Source organism: Hetaerina americana, unplaced genomic scaffold (genome assembly GCF_022747635.1).
Source record: "Hetaerina americana unplaced genomic scaffold, ioHetAmer1.1.p SCAF_31, whole genome shotgun sequence".
In the NCBI taxonomy this organism is placed as follows: Eukaryota; Metazoa; Arthropoda; class Insecta; order Odonata; family Calopterygidae; genus Hetaerina; species Hetaerina americana.
Genome location: NW_027286886.1, coordinates 5,174,153 through 5,191,572, shown reverse-complemented (window position 1 = coordinate 5,191,572; position 17,420 = coordinate 5,174,153).

Sequence of the window (17,420 nt, the reverse complement as noted above, 5' to 3'; positions counted from 1 at the left end):
CGATACCCGCAAACTACAGAATTACAAATCATACTCAGCTTCAATCTACATAGATGGAGGGCTTAGTTTAGCACAAATTTGAGCATTCAGGCTCATTTTTTTAAAAGAAGCACTGGCATATTTTTTGTTTCCAAAAGGGTTTTTAAATTAAGCGGTTTAAATGATTTTTTTGATTGATGTGTGCGATTTTTATTCGGTTACGTTTGCAAAAGATAGAATTGTGCAAAAGAATTATAAGAAAATTCAAAACACAAATTTAATCGCATATCGAAGCATTCGATACTCGATGCGATCGATCTTTTACTGTGTTATTTAAACCTCGACTTTAGTCACACCGTTAGAAGCAATGAAATAGAAAAATGTACGTCTATCACATAATATATCGGGCACTTGATGGATTTCTGTTGCACAGAAGATATGTAATGTTGCCGTGCACCAATTGTGAGAAGGCATCTGAGCCACGCCACGTAGTCTTCAAAATAATAAATGAAAGGACTCTTGTGACGAGCGATTGAAGGTGGGTAATTTAGCTAACGAAAATTCGAGAGCATAATAGAAATATACATCCTGAAAATCTCTTCGATCGTTAAACGTTTATTTATTTGTGCATTTACTCATTTATTTAGGTTTGAGATGTACCACCCTGAGAATGCGAGCTCAAGAGGTTTGAAGGAAGATTTAGTAATACTGGGAGGGTGAAGACTTGGTGGGAATTCATGAGAATATGCTGCATGGTATCTGCGAACGTCGACTTATTTTTCCAAGTGGAGGAATAATAGACTTGAACATCATCTCTAACTTATGGGAAAAGTCCTGTACGTTATGTATTTTGCGGTGGAACATTTATGTTTCATGTATTTTCCTACCATGTGTTATGAAAATCAATCCTCATGAAAAACAAGCTTGTCTAATTTATGAGCTGTATGTTTGAAAGAAATAAATGGATGTAAGAAAAAAATCCTTATGTTTCACTTCAGCGTCGCATATACACTTAATTTAAAATAATGGCCGCGGCTGAGAGTAGTACCTTTGATGATTAATGTTAGTTCTGGTAATAAACGTACACCTCATATCATGGTGTCATTGAAGCCTTCCGGTACAGTAATCTATGATTGACCTGCCCCAAGCCTTGTTCGTGGTCTATATCCAGGAAATATTAAACTTCGCAGTTGGTTGGTGTTGGGAATACAGAAGTGAAACCGGCAATTCACCATTGTTTAGATGGATTACGTGGTGACCCATAGGTTTAATTGATGGTGCGTAAACAAATGCAATGTTAAGTTAAGAGCATTTCATATTTGGAGGTTCGGTATAAGACTTGCTCATACTTTAACTCCTTTTCATGAATACTCCCTGAGAATTTGTACTATAATTTAATCGCCTTACCGAAACAAAGCAAATTGTGAATGGTCATGATGACTGCAAAGTTTTGTCATATTTTTTAAATGCTGCAAGAGGTTAGAATGAAACTGAACAAGATTTCATAGAACTAAATGGTTTTTCCTAAATATTTTTATCAAATAGTTAGCAATGGACTCTGTTCATTAAACGAGCAATACATTAGATTGCTGTCCACGGCAAAAAGCTGTTCTCGTAGAAAAACATAAATTGATGTATTGGCTGAGTACTCTGTCTGTGATTCCGAAAAAATGATGAATATGCATTTCCCGAAGCTATAAATTGGCACTTGCTTCTATTGCTTAGTCTGTAGTATGTGCAAAACTAATGTTCTGTTGCATTATGCAAGGAGAATGAATAATCCATCGCACATTTCTACTATTCTCTACCCACACTTGCCAAAAAAGGGCCTTGATAATTTTTGTTCTTCTTGGAATACAGGTGCGCCTGATATCACGGTGGTCATTGAAGCCTTCTCGCACACTGCCCACTAGATTGGCCCTCCCCAAGCTCTGTTCCTGCACTATATGCAGGAAATTTGTAATAGTTTTATTTTTGCTATTAACTAGAAACACTTCCAACTGCGCATAGACCAAATGCCATGCATGAGGGCCCGCTGGTCATTTATAATAGTGTTAAATCAAAGGGAGTGTTTAGTTGACAGTATTTCTTAATGGTTGAAGTCTTTCACACGCTTTTATTGCTTTTAGTGAATGCTTCCTGAGAACTTGTATTTTGTGATGAACGCCTTAGCCATAAAATCAAAATTTGAATTATCATCTTTGTTCCATTTTTAAGAGAACCATTTCCAATAAGTCAATTGGTTTTTTAGGAATAAATCAATTGCAATATATATTATACAATTCCTGTGAATGATTCACATTATGTCAACAATGCCATGCCCAGGCAGTTCACACCTAAATTCATAAGAGTTAAAGGTGAACAAATAACCATAATATTGTTCTCCTTGTAATCATGAAGCTATTTCAATATATTGAAGGAAATTTTTTAATTATCCCATGGAACGAGTAAGGAACCAAAGAATCTAAAGTTACCTAAATAGTAATTATTTGAAGCATGTGATCTTCTGGTAAGGGAGCGGAGACTCTGGTTGCTTTCTCTAAGAAGCGCACCCTAGCACATTGCCTTGCCCGCAGTGCAAATTCATGCATGCCACCAAGGGGGTTCTCCAAGGTGCCTTTGTGATCAGGACCCCCACACATAAATGGCATTTGTCACGGTAAATAATAATAATAATAATAATAATAATACTTTATTCATTTTAAAAATGGTACAACCATATTAAATGTCGTCAATCATAATATTACTTAATATATAAACATAAGTTCTTAAATGTGATGAAGATTGTCACAAAAGAATTCATCCAATGAGTAAAGTGGGTGAGCAAGTAACCAGGTATATACCCTATTCTTGAAACTCTGGATACCATCTGATTTCAACTGAGTAGGCAGATAGTTATACAGTCGTATGTTCATATTGTGAAATGTGTTGTAAGTTGATGACAATCTACAATAAGTAGTATTTAGATTCGATTTACCTCTTGTGGAATAGTTATGGAGGTTGGATCTTAATTGGTAAGTTTCTAGATTAACTTTCACATGAATCAGAGCCTTAAAGATATACAAACAAAATACAGTCATGATTCTATACCTAATAAAAAAAGGTTTGCAGGAATCACGTGGTGGTATATTAGCAAGAGAGCGAATAGCTCTCTTTTGCAGTAGCAAAATTTGTTTAACATGAGGGGAATGACCCCATAACTCAACACCATAATTCAAATGACATTGAAAGAAGGCATGGTAAAGTGTTAAACGATACTTATTTGAAATGATAAAGTTGAGCTTTCTTAACATATAAACAGCTTTACTAAGTTTATTACAGGTCTGACTGATGTGAGTCTCCCAATTAAGTTTTGTATCAATATAAATTCCTAGTATTTTAGCAGTTTCAATATTAGTTGTTTTTGATTTAAGACTGCACACAATATGCTGAGTTTTGTTAGTATTTAATTGTAAATGATTAACATCAAACCATTCCTTAGCCTGTTTTTGGGTAGGGCTAGATCGTAACTTTGCATCTTCTGGATGTTGACACTTTTGTACAAAAGTAGTGTCATCAGCATATAAAACAGATCTAGGTTTCATATTACAGGGCAAATCATTAATCATGATAATGAAAAGTACTGGGCCAAGCACAGAGCCCTGTGGTACACCACATTTTACTTTAAAAGCTGCAGACCGACAGCCATCAAGTTCAACCAATTGGTGGCGATCATCCAAATATGACTTCATTAGTTTCAGTGCAACTACCTTAATACCATAATATTCTAGCTTTGTTAGTAATATTGAATGATTAACACAGTCGAAGGCCTTACTAAGATCACATAGTGTCACTGAGACTGATTCCTTTTCTTCAAATGCATTAATGACATAATTAACTATGGACTCTACTGCCAAAATTGTAGATTTCCCAGATCGAAAGCCGTACTGGGATTTGGAAAAGAGATTATTTAACTCAAAAAAATTACATATTTGATCTTTCATAATAGCTTCAAAAATTTTACCAAAAACGGGGACTATGGAAATGGGGCGGTAGTTAGCTAAATCATCTTTATCACCTTTCTTATAGACAGGTACTGTTTTGGAATATTTTAGAGCCGTTGGAAAATCTCCTGTCTCAAAACATAAATTGACTAACATTGCTAATGGTTCCGCAATGAGCACAATAATGTCCTTTATTAGGGAGTTAGAAAGACCATAAATATCCTTACTGTTGGATTTTTTAAATTTTTTAACAGTCGATATAATATCAAGTGGAGTAACAAAATTCCATTTAAAATTTAAATTATTCGGAGGAAGATTTTGCAGCATATTACCAATATTGGCAGCATCAACTTTTCGAGAGAACAAATTGTCTTCAACAGCTTTTAAGAAAAAATTATTTACAGCATCTGGGGTGAAAGGAAGATTTTCTTTTCCATTACCATGACCAACTTCTTGATTGATTACACTCCATGCTGCCTTTTGTTTATTTTTTGCATTCAATATAAAATCCTTGTAAGCATTATTTTTTGCACACCTAACTAAATTATAATAATCTCTTTTGTATTTCAAGTAGGCCTCTTTGTCATGCCGGCTTCCACTGGTTTTGTAAGAGTGATAGTAACTAAGTAAATCATTTCTAAGAGCTAATAACTCCCCAGTATACCAGAGATTTTTTAGGACAACTACATATAATACAGCTTTCATTCATTCTTTTAATCATTTAATTCGAGCTTGAAAATATTTCTAAACTTTTAAAATACTGCAACAGGTGCGGATGAATCGGAGCATGGGCTTATTTGAATAATTTATTTTTCTTTGACATTTTTCACGAATATCAGCCATTGTCTTCATTCATAATACAGGCGAAACATTGCTCTACTTTCTGCTGCCAGAGGCTATTGTCATAGTGAAAACTATTTCACTCTTTGGACAAATATTTTTTCCCAGATAAAAAAAAATGATGCATTGGTACTTCCCAAAATGAAGTAGGGCACTTGTTCTTTTAGTTAGCCTGTAGTACCTGAAAAAATTTTGTTGAGTTTAAGTTTTTTCAGAAGCAAAATCCACCAAAGATTTCCAACTATATTTACTAGACAGATAACAGCAAATGAGCATTTAAGAAGAAAATATTATTTTGGCTCTATTAGTTATTATACAATGATCACACACCATGTTATTACAATTTGGTGGAAAAAATACTTTCCACACTGCTACTTTGTCATAATTCTTGCAAGGTAAGCAAGTTTTGCATGTCCAGGTCCCATCAGAGGATATATAGTATTTCGGATTTTTGAAATGAATTTTTCTATCCAGATATATTGCCCCTATTGAGTCATTAGCCTTAAGTAGCCACATGACACTAATACCAAACAGACAAGAATGTCTTTGGTGGACATTAAGTCAGGTATTATGTTATACGAGGAAGTTTTCCCAAAGTTGAGAGATTAAATGATAAGTTCATTGAATAATGATGTTGGAGACATTTTGAATGAAGTCAAGCTTTTCCGGCGATGTACCTCAGTCATTAAACCTCATTGGCTTGCTTGCATTACACATGATTCAGGTCGTGGCAAAAAGAAAAGTTTCATGGTAGAAGAAATCAGGAAATGTAGATTCAGAAAATTAATGCCGGCAAATTAGCATTATTATTGTAAGACAGAAAAGAACAGTAGCCAGGCATGGAATATGGCAAGTTAAAAATTAGAGAGTTAATGGGATAATCCTTAAAAAGATTTATGGTTACAAAAAATGATGAGGAACGGTTTTTTATCATTTGGTTGAGGTAAGCTATGCTGGTAATGACTGATTCATGTAGAAGAACAACATATGATACACCTAAAGATGAGCATTATGAAACTTCCAGGTAATGGCTGTGCATTTATCTGTAAAAATTAATGCTCATAATTACACACAGTTTATTATTTTATGCTACCTTTCAAATGCATGAAGTGTTGAGTTCATAATTAAAACATGTAACAAATGGTGAAAGGGCTGCATGATAGATTACCCTGTGGGAAGATATAATAAAAAGGGTACCGTGTATGGTTTATAGAGATGCTCTGGACTGATAGTTACAACTCTTTCCCAAGTAAGGAAAAAGTATTGCAAAAGCACGGAACTGGTTTATCAACATAACAATGGAAAATGCAAGATGGTCGAGTTATTTTGATAACAGTGATGGTTTTGCCAGTACTGACACTTTGATGAGGAATACTAACTACATTATGATCCATACCTTAGGACCAGGCAGGTCATATTTCATTTAGGTATGATGAGAACCTTCTGGGGCAAGAGGGTCAGGGAATAATGTCCTAGGTTAATTCACAGCTTATGAATTGATTGTAAAAGTGTTTGCTTTGAGGAATGTAAAGTGGTACAGAAAAGGATTTTGAGTGGTAGAGTTTGTCAAAGTAGAGTCATTGACTATGACAATGGGTGAGCAGCTGCCAACTGTTGATATTTTCAGTCATACGAAGTAAACTATTTTTGGAACTAAATATGTTTTCAGGATCATGACAAGATTTGCAAGAGAGCATAGAAAATTAATACGAACCTCTGGCGACGATCCTAGATTACATTATTTATGTGGTTAAAGAAATGGTTCACTACTTGGTTGAAAGAGAGAAGAGGTATTTAAGAGGATTGGAGGTGATTAGGCTTTATTGCTAAACATTATAAATAGAAGTATCTGGGACTTTTGTGTTGAAAATTCATAATCCTAGGTGGCAATTATGCCATTCCTCCTTCAACAATCTTCTATATCTAATATAATGATTATGAAGTTTTTGCCACACCTTCTCTGGCAGATGTTTGCATTTCTTGAATCATGCAACATTGCTTTTTTCATAAATTGGAAAAGCCATGTTATGGGTAACCGAAGTAATTGGATTGTAAACGGGAAAGAAAACTTCAACTTATGTTGAAGCCTTCAGTTTCATTTGCAGCCATGTTTAAAGGTAAGTTATCCGAGGTAATTATTTTCGATTGACGGCGTTTTCTTGTCATCGTTTTAATTGTTTCGATACCCGCAAACTACAGAATTACAAATCATACTCAGCTTCAATCTACATAGATGGAGGGCTTAGTTTAGCACAAATTTGAGCATTCAGGCTCATTTTTTTAAAAGAAGCACTGGCATATTTTTTGTTTCCAAAAGGGTTTTTAAATTAAGCGGTTTAAATGATTTTTTTGATTGATATGTGCGATTTTTATTCGGTTACGTTTGCAAAAGATAGAATTGTGCAAAAGAATTATAAGAAAATTCAAAACACAAATTTAATCGCATATCGAAGCTTTCGATACTCGATGCGATCGATCTTTTACTGTGTTATTTAAACCTCGACTTTAGTCACACCGTTAGAAGCAATGAAATAGAAAAATGTACGTCTATCACATAATATATCGGGCACTTGATGGATTTCTGTTGCACAGAAGATATGTAATGTTGCCGTGCACCAATTGTGAGAAGGCATCTGAGCCACGCCACGTAGTCTTCAAAATAATAAATGAAAGGACTCTTGTGACGAGCGATTGAAGGTGGGTAATTTAGCTAACGAATATTCGAGAGCATAATAGAAATATACATCCTGAAAATCTCTTCGATCGTTAAACTTTTATTTATTTGTGCATTTACTCATTTATTTAGGTTTGAGATGTACCACCCTGAGAATGCGAGCTCAAGAGGTTTGAAGGAAGATTTAGTAATACTGGGAGGGTGAAGACTTGGTGGGAATTCATGAGAATATGCTGCATGGTATCTGCGAACGTCGACTTATTTTTCCAAGTGGAGGAATAATAGACTTGAACATCATCTCTAACTTATGGGAAAAGTCCTGTACGTTATGTATTTTGCGGTGGAACATTTATGTTTCATGTATTTTCCTACCATGTGTTATGAAAATCAATCCTCATGAAAAACAAGCTTGTCTAATTTATGAGCTGTATGTTTGAAAGAAATAAATGGATGTAAGAAAAAAATCCTTATGTTTCACTTCAGCGTCGCATATACACTTAATTTAAAATAATGGCCGCGGCTGAGAGTAGTACCTTTGATGATTAATGTTAGTTCTGGTAATAAACGTACACCTCATATCATGGTGTCATTGAAGCCTTCCGGTACAGTAATCTATGATTGACCTGCCCCAAGCCTTGTTCGTGGTCTATATCCAGGAAATATTAAACTTCGCAGTTGGTTGGTGTTGGGAATACAGAAGTGAAACCGGCAATTCACCATTGTTTAGATGGATTACGTGGTGACCCATAGGTTTAATTGATGGTGCGTAAACAAATGCAATGTTAAGTTAAGAGCATTTCATATTTGGAGGTTCGGTATAAGACTTGCTCATACTTTAACTCCTTTTCATGAATACTCCCTGAGAATTTGTACTATAATTTAATCGCCTTACCGAAACAAAGCAAATTGTGAATGGTCATGGTGACGGCAAAGTTTTGTCATATTTTTTAAATGCTGCAAGAGGTTAGAATGAAACTGAACAAGATTTCATAGAACTAAATGGTTTTTCCTAAATATGTTTATCAAATAGTTAGCAATGGACTCTGTTCATTAAACGAGCAATACATTAGATTGCTGTCCACGGCAAAAAGCTGTTCTCGTAGAAAAACATAAATTGATGTATTGGCTGAGTACTCTGTCTGTGATTCCGAAAAAATGATGAATATGCATTTCCCGAAGCTATAAATTGGCACTTGCTTCTATTGCTTAGTCTGTAGTATGTGCAAAACTAATGTTCTGTTGCATTATGCAAGGAGAATGAATAATCCATTGCACATTTCTACTATTCTCTACCCACACTTGCCAAAAAAGGGCCTTGATAATTTTTGTTCTTCTTGGAATACAGGTGCGCCTGATATCACGGTGGTCATTGAAGCCTTCTCGCACACTGCCCACTAGATTGGCCCTCCCCAAGCTCTGTTCCTGCACTATATGCAGGAAATTTGTAATAGTTTTATTTTTGCTATTAACTAGAAACACTTCCAACTGCGCATAGACCAAATGCCATGCATGAGGGCCCGCTGGTCATTTATAATAGTGTTAAATCAAAGGGAGTGTTTAGTTGACAGTATTTCTTAATGGTTGAAGTCTTTCACACGCTTTTATTGCTTTTAGTGAATGCTTCCTGAGAACTTGTATTTTGTGATGAACGCCTTAGCCATAAAATCAAAATTTGAATTATCATCTTTGTTCCATTTTTAAGAGAACCATTTCCAATAAGTCAATTGGTTTTTTAGGAATAAATCAATTGCAATATATATTATACAATTCCTGTGAATGATTCACATTATGTCAACAATGCCATGCCCAGGCAGTTCACACCTAAATTCATAAGAGTTAAAGGTGAACAAATAACCATAATATTGTTCTCCTTGTAATCATGAAGCTATTTCAATATATTGAAGGAAATTTTTTAATTATCCCATGGAACGAGTAAGGAACCAAAGAATCTAAAGTTACCTAAATAGTAATTATTTGAAGCATGTGATCTTCTGGTAAGGGAGCGGAGACTCTGGTTGCTTTCTCTAAGAAGCGCACCCTAGCACATTGCCTTGCCCGCAGTGCAAATTCATGCATGCCACCAAGGGGGTTCTCCAAGGTGCCTTTGTGATCAGGACCCCCACACATAAATGGCATTTGTCACGGTAAATAATAATAATAATAATAATAATAATACTTTATTCATTTTAAAAATGGTACAACCATATTAAATGTCGTCAATCATAATATTACTTAATATATAAACATAAGTTCTTAAATGTGATGAAGATTGTCACAAAAGAATTCATCCAATGAGTAAAGTGGGTGAGCAAGTAACCAGGTATATACCCTATTCTTGAAACTCTGGATACCATCTGATTTCAACTGAGTAGGCAGATAGTTATACAGTCGTATGTTCATATTGTGAAATGTGTTGTAAGTTGATGACAATCTACAATAAGTAGTATTTAGATTCGATTTACCTCTTGTGGAATAGTTATGGAGGTTGGATCTTAATTGGTAAGTTTCTAGATTAACTTTCACATGAATCAGAGCCTTAAAGATATACAAACAAAATACAGTCATGATTCTATACCTAATAAAAAAAGGTTTGCAGGAATCACGTGGTGGTATATTAGCAAGAGAGCGAATAGCTCTCTTTTGCAGTAGCAAAATTTGTTTAACATGAGGGGAATGACCCCATAACTCAACACCATAATTCAAATGACATTGAAAGAAGGCATGGTAAAGTGTTAAACGATACTTATTTGAAATGATAAAGTTGAGCTTTCTTAACATATAAACAGCTTTACTAAGTTTATTACAGGTCTGACTGATGTGAGTCTCCCAATTAAGTTTTGTATCAATATAAATTCCTAGTATTTTAGCAGTTTCAATATTAGTTGTTTTTGATTTAAGACTGCACACAATATGCTGAGTTTTGTTAGTATTTAATTGTAAATGATTAACATCAAACCATTCCTTAGCCTGTTTTTGGGTAGGGCTAGATCGTAACTTTGCATCTTCTGGATGTTGACACTTTTGTACAAAAGTAGTGTCATCAGCATATAAAACAGATCTAGGTTTCATATTACAGGGCAAATCATTAATCATGATAATGAAAAGTACTGGGCCAAGCACAGAGCCCTGTGGTACACCACATTTTACTTTAAGAGCTGCAGACCGACAGCCATCAAGTTCAACCAATTGGTGGCGATCATCCAAATATGACTTCATTAGTTTCAGTGCAACTCCCTTAATACCATAATATTCTAGCTTTGTTAGTAATATTGAATGATTAACACAGTCGAAGGCCTTACTAAGATCACATAGTGTCACTGAGACTGATTCCTTTTCTTCAAATGCATTAATGACATAATTAACTATGGACTCTACTGCCAAAATTGTAGATTTCCCAGATCGAAAGCCGTACTGGGATTTGGAAAAGAGATTATTTAACTCAAAAAAATTACATATTTGATCTTTCATAATAGCTTCAAAAATTTTACCAAAAACGGGGACTATGGAAATGGGGCGGTAGTTAGCTAAATCATCTTTATCACCTTTCTTATAGACAGGTACTGTTTTGGAATATTTTAGAGCCGTTGGAAAATCTCCTGTCTCAAAACATAAATTGACTAACATTGCTAATGGTTCCGCAATGAGCACAATAATGTCCTTTATTAGGGAGTTAGAAAGACCATAAATATCCTTACTGTTGGATTTTTTAAATTTTTTAACAGTCGATATAATATCAAGTGGAGTAACAAAATTCCATTTAAAATTTAAATTATTCGGAGGAAGATTTTGCAGCATATTACCAATATTGGCAGCATCAACTTTTCGAGAGAACAAATTGTCTTCAACAGCTTTTAAGAAAAAATTATTTACAGCATCTGGGGTGAAAGGAAGATTTTCTTTTCCATTACCATGACCAACTTCTTGATTGATTACACTCCATGCTGCCTTTTGTTTATTTTTTGCATTCAATATAAAATCCTTGTAAGCATTATTTTTTGCACACCTAACTAAATTATAATAATCTCTTTTGTATTTCAAGTAGGCCTCTTTGTCATGCCAGCTTCCACTGGTTTTGTAAGAGTGATAGTAACTAAGTAAATCATTTCTAAGAGCTAATAACTCCCCAGTATACCAGAGATTTTTTAGGACAACTACATATAATACAGCTTTCATTCATTCTTTTAATCATTTAATTCGAGCTTGAAAATATTTCTAAACTTTTAAAATACTGCAACAGGTGCGGATGAATCGGAGCATGGGCTTATTTGAATAATTTATTTTTCTTTGACATTTTTCACGAATATCAGCCATTGTCTTCATTCATAATACAGGCGAAACATTGCTCTACTTTCTGCTGCCAGAGGCTATTGTCATAGTGAAAACTATTTCACTCTTTGGACAAATATTTTTTCCCAGATAAAAAAAAATGATGCATTGGTACTTCCCAAAATGAAGTAGGGCACTTGTTCTTTTAGTTAGCCTGTAGTACCTGAAAAAATTTTGTTGAGTTTAAGTTTTTTCAGAAGCAAAATCCACCAAAGATTTCCAACTATATTTACTAGACAGATAACAGCAAATGAGCATTTAAGAAGAAAATATTATTTTGGCTCTATTAGTTATTATACAATGATCACACACCATGTTATTACAATTTGGTGGAAAAAATACTTTCCACACTGCTACTTTGTCATAATTCTTGCAAGGTAAGCAAGTTTTGCATGTCCAGGTCCCATCAGAGGATATATAGTATTTCGGATTTTTGAAATGAATTTTTCTATCCAGATATATTGCCCCTATTGAGTCATTAGCCTTAAGTAGCCACATGACACTAATACCAAACAGACAAGAATGTCTTTGGTGGACATTAAGTCAGGTATTATGTTATACGAGGAAGTTTTCCCAAAGTTGAGAGATTAAATGATAAGTTCATTGAATAATGATGTTGGAGACATTTTGAATGAAGTCAAGCTTTTCCGGCGATGTACCTCAGTCATTAAACCTCATTGGCTTGCTTGCATTACACATGATTCAGGTCGTGGCAAAAAGAAAAGTTTCATGGTAGAAGAAATCAGGAAATGTAGATTCAGAAAATTAATGCCGGCAAATTAGCATTATTATTGTAAGACAGAAAAGAACAGTAGCCAGGCATGGAATATGGCAAGTTAAAAATTAGAGAGTTAATGGGATAATCCTTAAAAAGATTTATGGTTACAAAAAATGATGAGGAACGGTTTTTTATCATTTGGTTGAGGTAAGCTATGCTGGTAATGACTGATTCATGTAGAAGAACAACATATGATACACCTAAAGATGAGCATTATGAAACTTCCAGGTAATGGCTGTGCATTTATCTGTAAAAATTAATGCTCATAATTACACACAGTTTATTATTTTATGCTACCTTTCAAATGCATGAAGTGTTGAGTTCATAATTAAAACATGTAACAAATGGTGAAAGGGCTGCATGATAGATTACCCTGTGGGAAGATATAATAAAAAGGGTACCGTGTATGGTTTATAGAGATGCTCTGGACTGATAGTTACAACTCTTTCCCAAGTAAGGAAAAAGTATTGCAAAAGCACGGAACTGGTTTATCAACATAACAATGGAAAATGCAAGATGGTCGAGTTATTTTGATAACAGTGATGGTTTTGCCAGTACTGACACTTTGATGAGGAATACTAACTACATTATGATCCATACCTTAGGACCAGGCAGGTCATATTTCATTTAGGTATGATGAGAACCTTCTGGGGCAAGAGGGTCAGGGAATAATGTCCTAGGTTAATTGACAGCTTAGGAATTGATTGTAAAAGTGTTTGCTTTGAGGAATGTAAAGTGGTACAGAAAAGGATTTTGAGTGGTAGAGTTTGTCAAAGTAGAGTCATTGACTATGACAAAGGGTGAGCAGCTGCCAACTGTTGATATTTTCAGTCATACGAAGTAAACTATTTTTGGAACTAAATATGTTTTCAGGATCATGACAAGATTTGCAAGAGAGCATAGAAAATTAATACGAACCTCTGGCGACGATCCTAGATTACATTATTTATGTGGTTAAAGAAATGGTTCACTACTTGGTTGAAAGAGAGAAGAGGTATTTAAGAGGATTGGAGGTGATTAGGCTTTATTGCTAAACATTATAAATAGAAGTATCTGGGACTTTTGTGTTGAAAATTCATAATCCTAGGTGGCAATTATGCCATTCCTCCTTCAATAATCTTCTATATCTAATATAATGATTATGAAGTTTTTGCCACACCTTCTCTGGCAGATGTTTGCATTTCTTGAATCATGCAACATTGCTTTTTTCATAAATTGGAAAAGCCATGTTATGGGTAACCGAAGTAATTGGATTGTAAACGGGAAAGAAAACTTCAACTTATGTTGAAGCCTTCAGTTTCATTTGCAGCCATGTTTAAAGGTAAGTTATCCGAGGTAATTATTTTCGATTGACGGCGTTTTCTTGTCATCGTTTTAATTGTTTCGATACCCGCAAACTACAGAATTACAAATCATACTCAGCTTCAATCTACATAGATGGAGGGCTTAGTTTAGCACAAATTTGAGCATTCAGGCTCATTTTTTTAAAAGAAGCACTGGCATATTTTTTGTTTCCAAAAGGGTTTTTAAATTAAGCGGTTTAAATGATTTTTTTGATTGATATGTGCGATTTTTATTCGGTTACGTTTGCAAAAGATAGAATTGTGCAAAAGAATTATAAGAAAATTCAAAACACAAATTTAATCGCATATCGAAGCATTCGATACTCGATGCGATCGATCTTTTACTGTGTTATTTAAACCTCGACTTTAGTCACACCGTTAGAAGCAATGAAATAGAAAAATGTACGTCTATCACATAATATATCGGGCACTTGATGGATTTCTGTTGCACAGAAGATATGTAATGTTGCCGTGCACCAATTGTGAGAAGGCATCTGAGCCACGCCACGTAGTCTTCAAAATAATAAATGAAAGGACTCTTGTGACGAGCGATTGAAGGTGGGTAATTTAGCTAACGAAAATTCGAGAGCATAATAGAAATATACATCCTGAAAATCTCTTCGATCGTTAAACGTTTATTTATTTGTGCATTTACTCATTTATTTAGGTTTGAGATGTACCACCCTGAGAATGCGAGCTCAAGAGGTTTGAAGGAAGATTTTGTAATACTGGGAGGGTGAAGACTTGGTGGGAATTCATGAGAATATGCTGCATGGTATCTGCGAACGTCGACTTATTTTTCCAAGTGGAGGAATAATAGACTTGAACATCATCTCTAACTTATGGGAAAAGTCCTGTACGTTATGTATTTTGCGGTGGAACATTTATGTTTCATGTATTTTCCTACCATGTGTTATGAAAATCAATCCTCATGAAAAACAAGCTTGTCTAATTTATGAGCTGTATGTTTGAAAGAAATAAATGGATGTAAGAAAAAAATCCTTATGTTTCACTTCAGCGTCGCATATACACTTAATTTAAAATAATGGCCGCGGCTGAGAGTAGTACCTTTGATGATTAATGTTAGTTCTGGTAATAAACGTACACCTCATATCATGGTGTCATTGAAGCCTTCCGGTACAGTAATCTATGATTGACCTGCCCCAAGCCTTGTTCGTGGTCTATATCCAGGAAATATTAAACTTCGCAGTTGGTTGGTGTTGGGAATACAGAAGTGAAACCGGCAATTCACCATTGTTTAGATGGATTACGTGGTGACCCATAGGTTTAATTGATGGTGCGTAAACAAATGCAATGTTAAGTTAAGAGCATTTCATATTTGGAGGTTCGGTATAAGACTTGCTCATACTTTAACTCCTTTTCATGAATACTCCCTGAGAATTTGTACTATAATTTAATCGCCTTACCGAAACAAAGCAAATTGTGAATGGTCATGGTGACGGCAAAGTTTTGTCATATTTTTTAAATGCTGCAAGAGGTTAGAATGAAACTGAACAAGATTTCATAGAACTAAATGGTTTTTCCTAAATATGTTTATCAAATAGTTAGCAATGGACTCTGTTCATTAAACGAGCAATACATTAGATTGCTGTCCACGGCAAAAAGCTGTTCTCGTAGAAAAACATAAATTGATGTATTGGCTGAGTACTCTGTCTGTGATTCCGAAAAAATGATGAATATGCATTTCCCGAAGCTATAAATTGGCACTTGCTTCTATTGCTTAGTCTGTAGTATGTGAAAAACTAATGTTCTGTTGCATTATGCAAGGAGAATGAATAATCCATCGCACATTTCTACTATTCTCTACCCACACTTGCCAAAAAAGGACCTTGATAATTTTTGTTCTTCTTGGAATACAGGTGCGCCTGATATCACGGTGGTCATTGAAGCCTTCTCGCACACTGCCCACTAGATTGGCCCTCCCCAAGCTCTGTTCCTGCACTATATGCAGGAAATTTGTAATAGTTTTATTTTTGCTATTAACTAGAAACACTTCCAACTGCGCATAGACCAAATGCCATGCATGAGGGCCCGCTGGTCATTTATAATAGTGTTAAATCAAAGGGAGTGTTTAGTTGACAGTATTTCTTAATGGTTGAAGTCTTTCACACGCTTTTATTGCTTTTAGTGAATGCTTCCTGAGAACTTGTATTTTGTGATGAACGCCTTAGCCATAAAATCAAAATTTGAATTATCATCTTTGTTCCATTTTTAAGAGAACCATTTCCAATAAGTCAATTGGTTTTTTAGGAATAAATCAATTGCAATATATATTATACAATTCCTGTGAATGATTCACATTATGTCAACAATGCCATGCCCAGGCAGTTCACACCTAAATTCATAAGAGTTAAAGGTGAACAAATAACCATAATATTGTTCTCCTTGTAATCATGAAGCTATTTCAATATATTGAAGGAAATTTTTTAATTATCCCATGGAACGAGTAAGGAACCAAAGAATCTAAAGTTACCTAAATAGTAATTATTTGAAGCATGTGATCTTCTGGTAAGGGAGCGGAGACTCTGGTTGCTTTCTCTAAGAAGCGCACCCTAGCACATTGCCTTGCCCGCAGTGCAAATTCATGCATGCCACCAAGGGGGTTCTCCAAGGTGCCTTTGTGATCAGGACCCCCACACATAAATGGCATTTGTCACGGTAAAAGGACAACTACATATAATACAGCTTTCATTCATTCTTTTAATCATTTAATTCGAGCTTGAAAATATTTCTAAACTTTTAAAATACTGCAACAGGTGCGGATGAATCGGAGCATGGGCTTATTTGAATAATTTATTTTTCTTTGACATTTTTCACGAATATCAGCCATTGTCTTCATTCATAATACAGGCGAAACATTGCTCTACTTTCTGCTGCCAGAGGCTATTGTCATAGTGAAAACTATTTCACTCTTTGGACAAATATTTTTTCCCAGATAAAAAAAAATGATGCATTGGTACTTCCCAAAATGAAGTAGGGCACTTGTTCTTTTAGTTAGCCTGTAGTACCTGAAAAAATTTTGTTGAGTTTAAGTTTTTTCAGAAGCAAAATCCACCAAAGATTTCCAACTATATTTACTAGACAGATAACAGCAAATGAGCATTTAAGAAGAAAATATTATTTTGGCTCTATTAGTTATTATACAATGATCACACACCATGTTATTACAATTTGGTGGAAAAAATACTTTCCACAGTGCTACTTTGTCATAATTCTTGCAAGGTAAGCAAGTTTTGCATGTCCAGGTCCCATCAGAGGATATATAGTATTTCGGATTTTTGAAATGAATTTTTCTATCCAGATATATTGCCCCTATTGAGTCATTAGCCTTAAGTAGCCACATGACACTAATACCAAACAGACAAGAATGTCTTTGGTGGACATTAAGTCAGGTATTATGTTATACGAGGAAGTTTTCCCAAAGTTGAGAGATTAAATGATAAGTTCATTGAATAATGATGTTGGAGACATTTTGA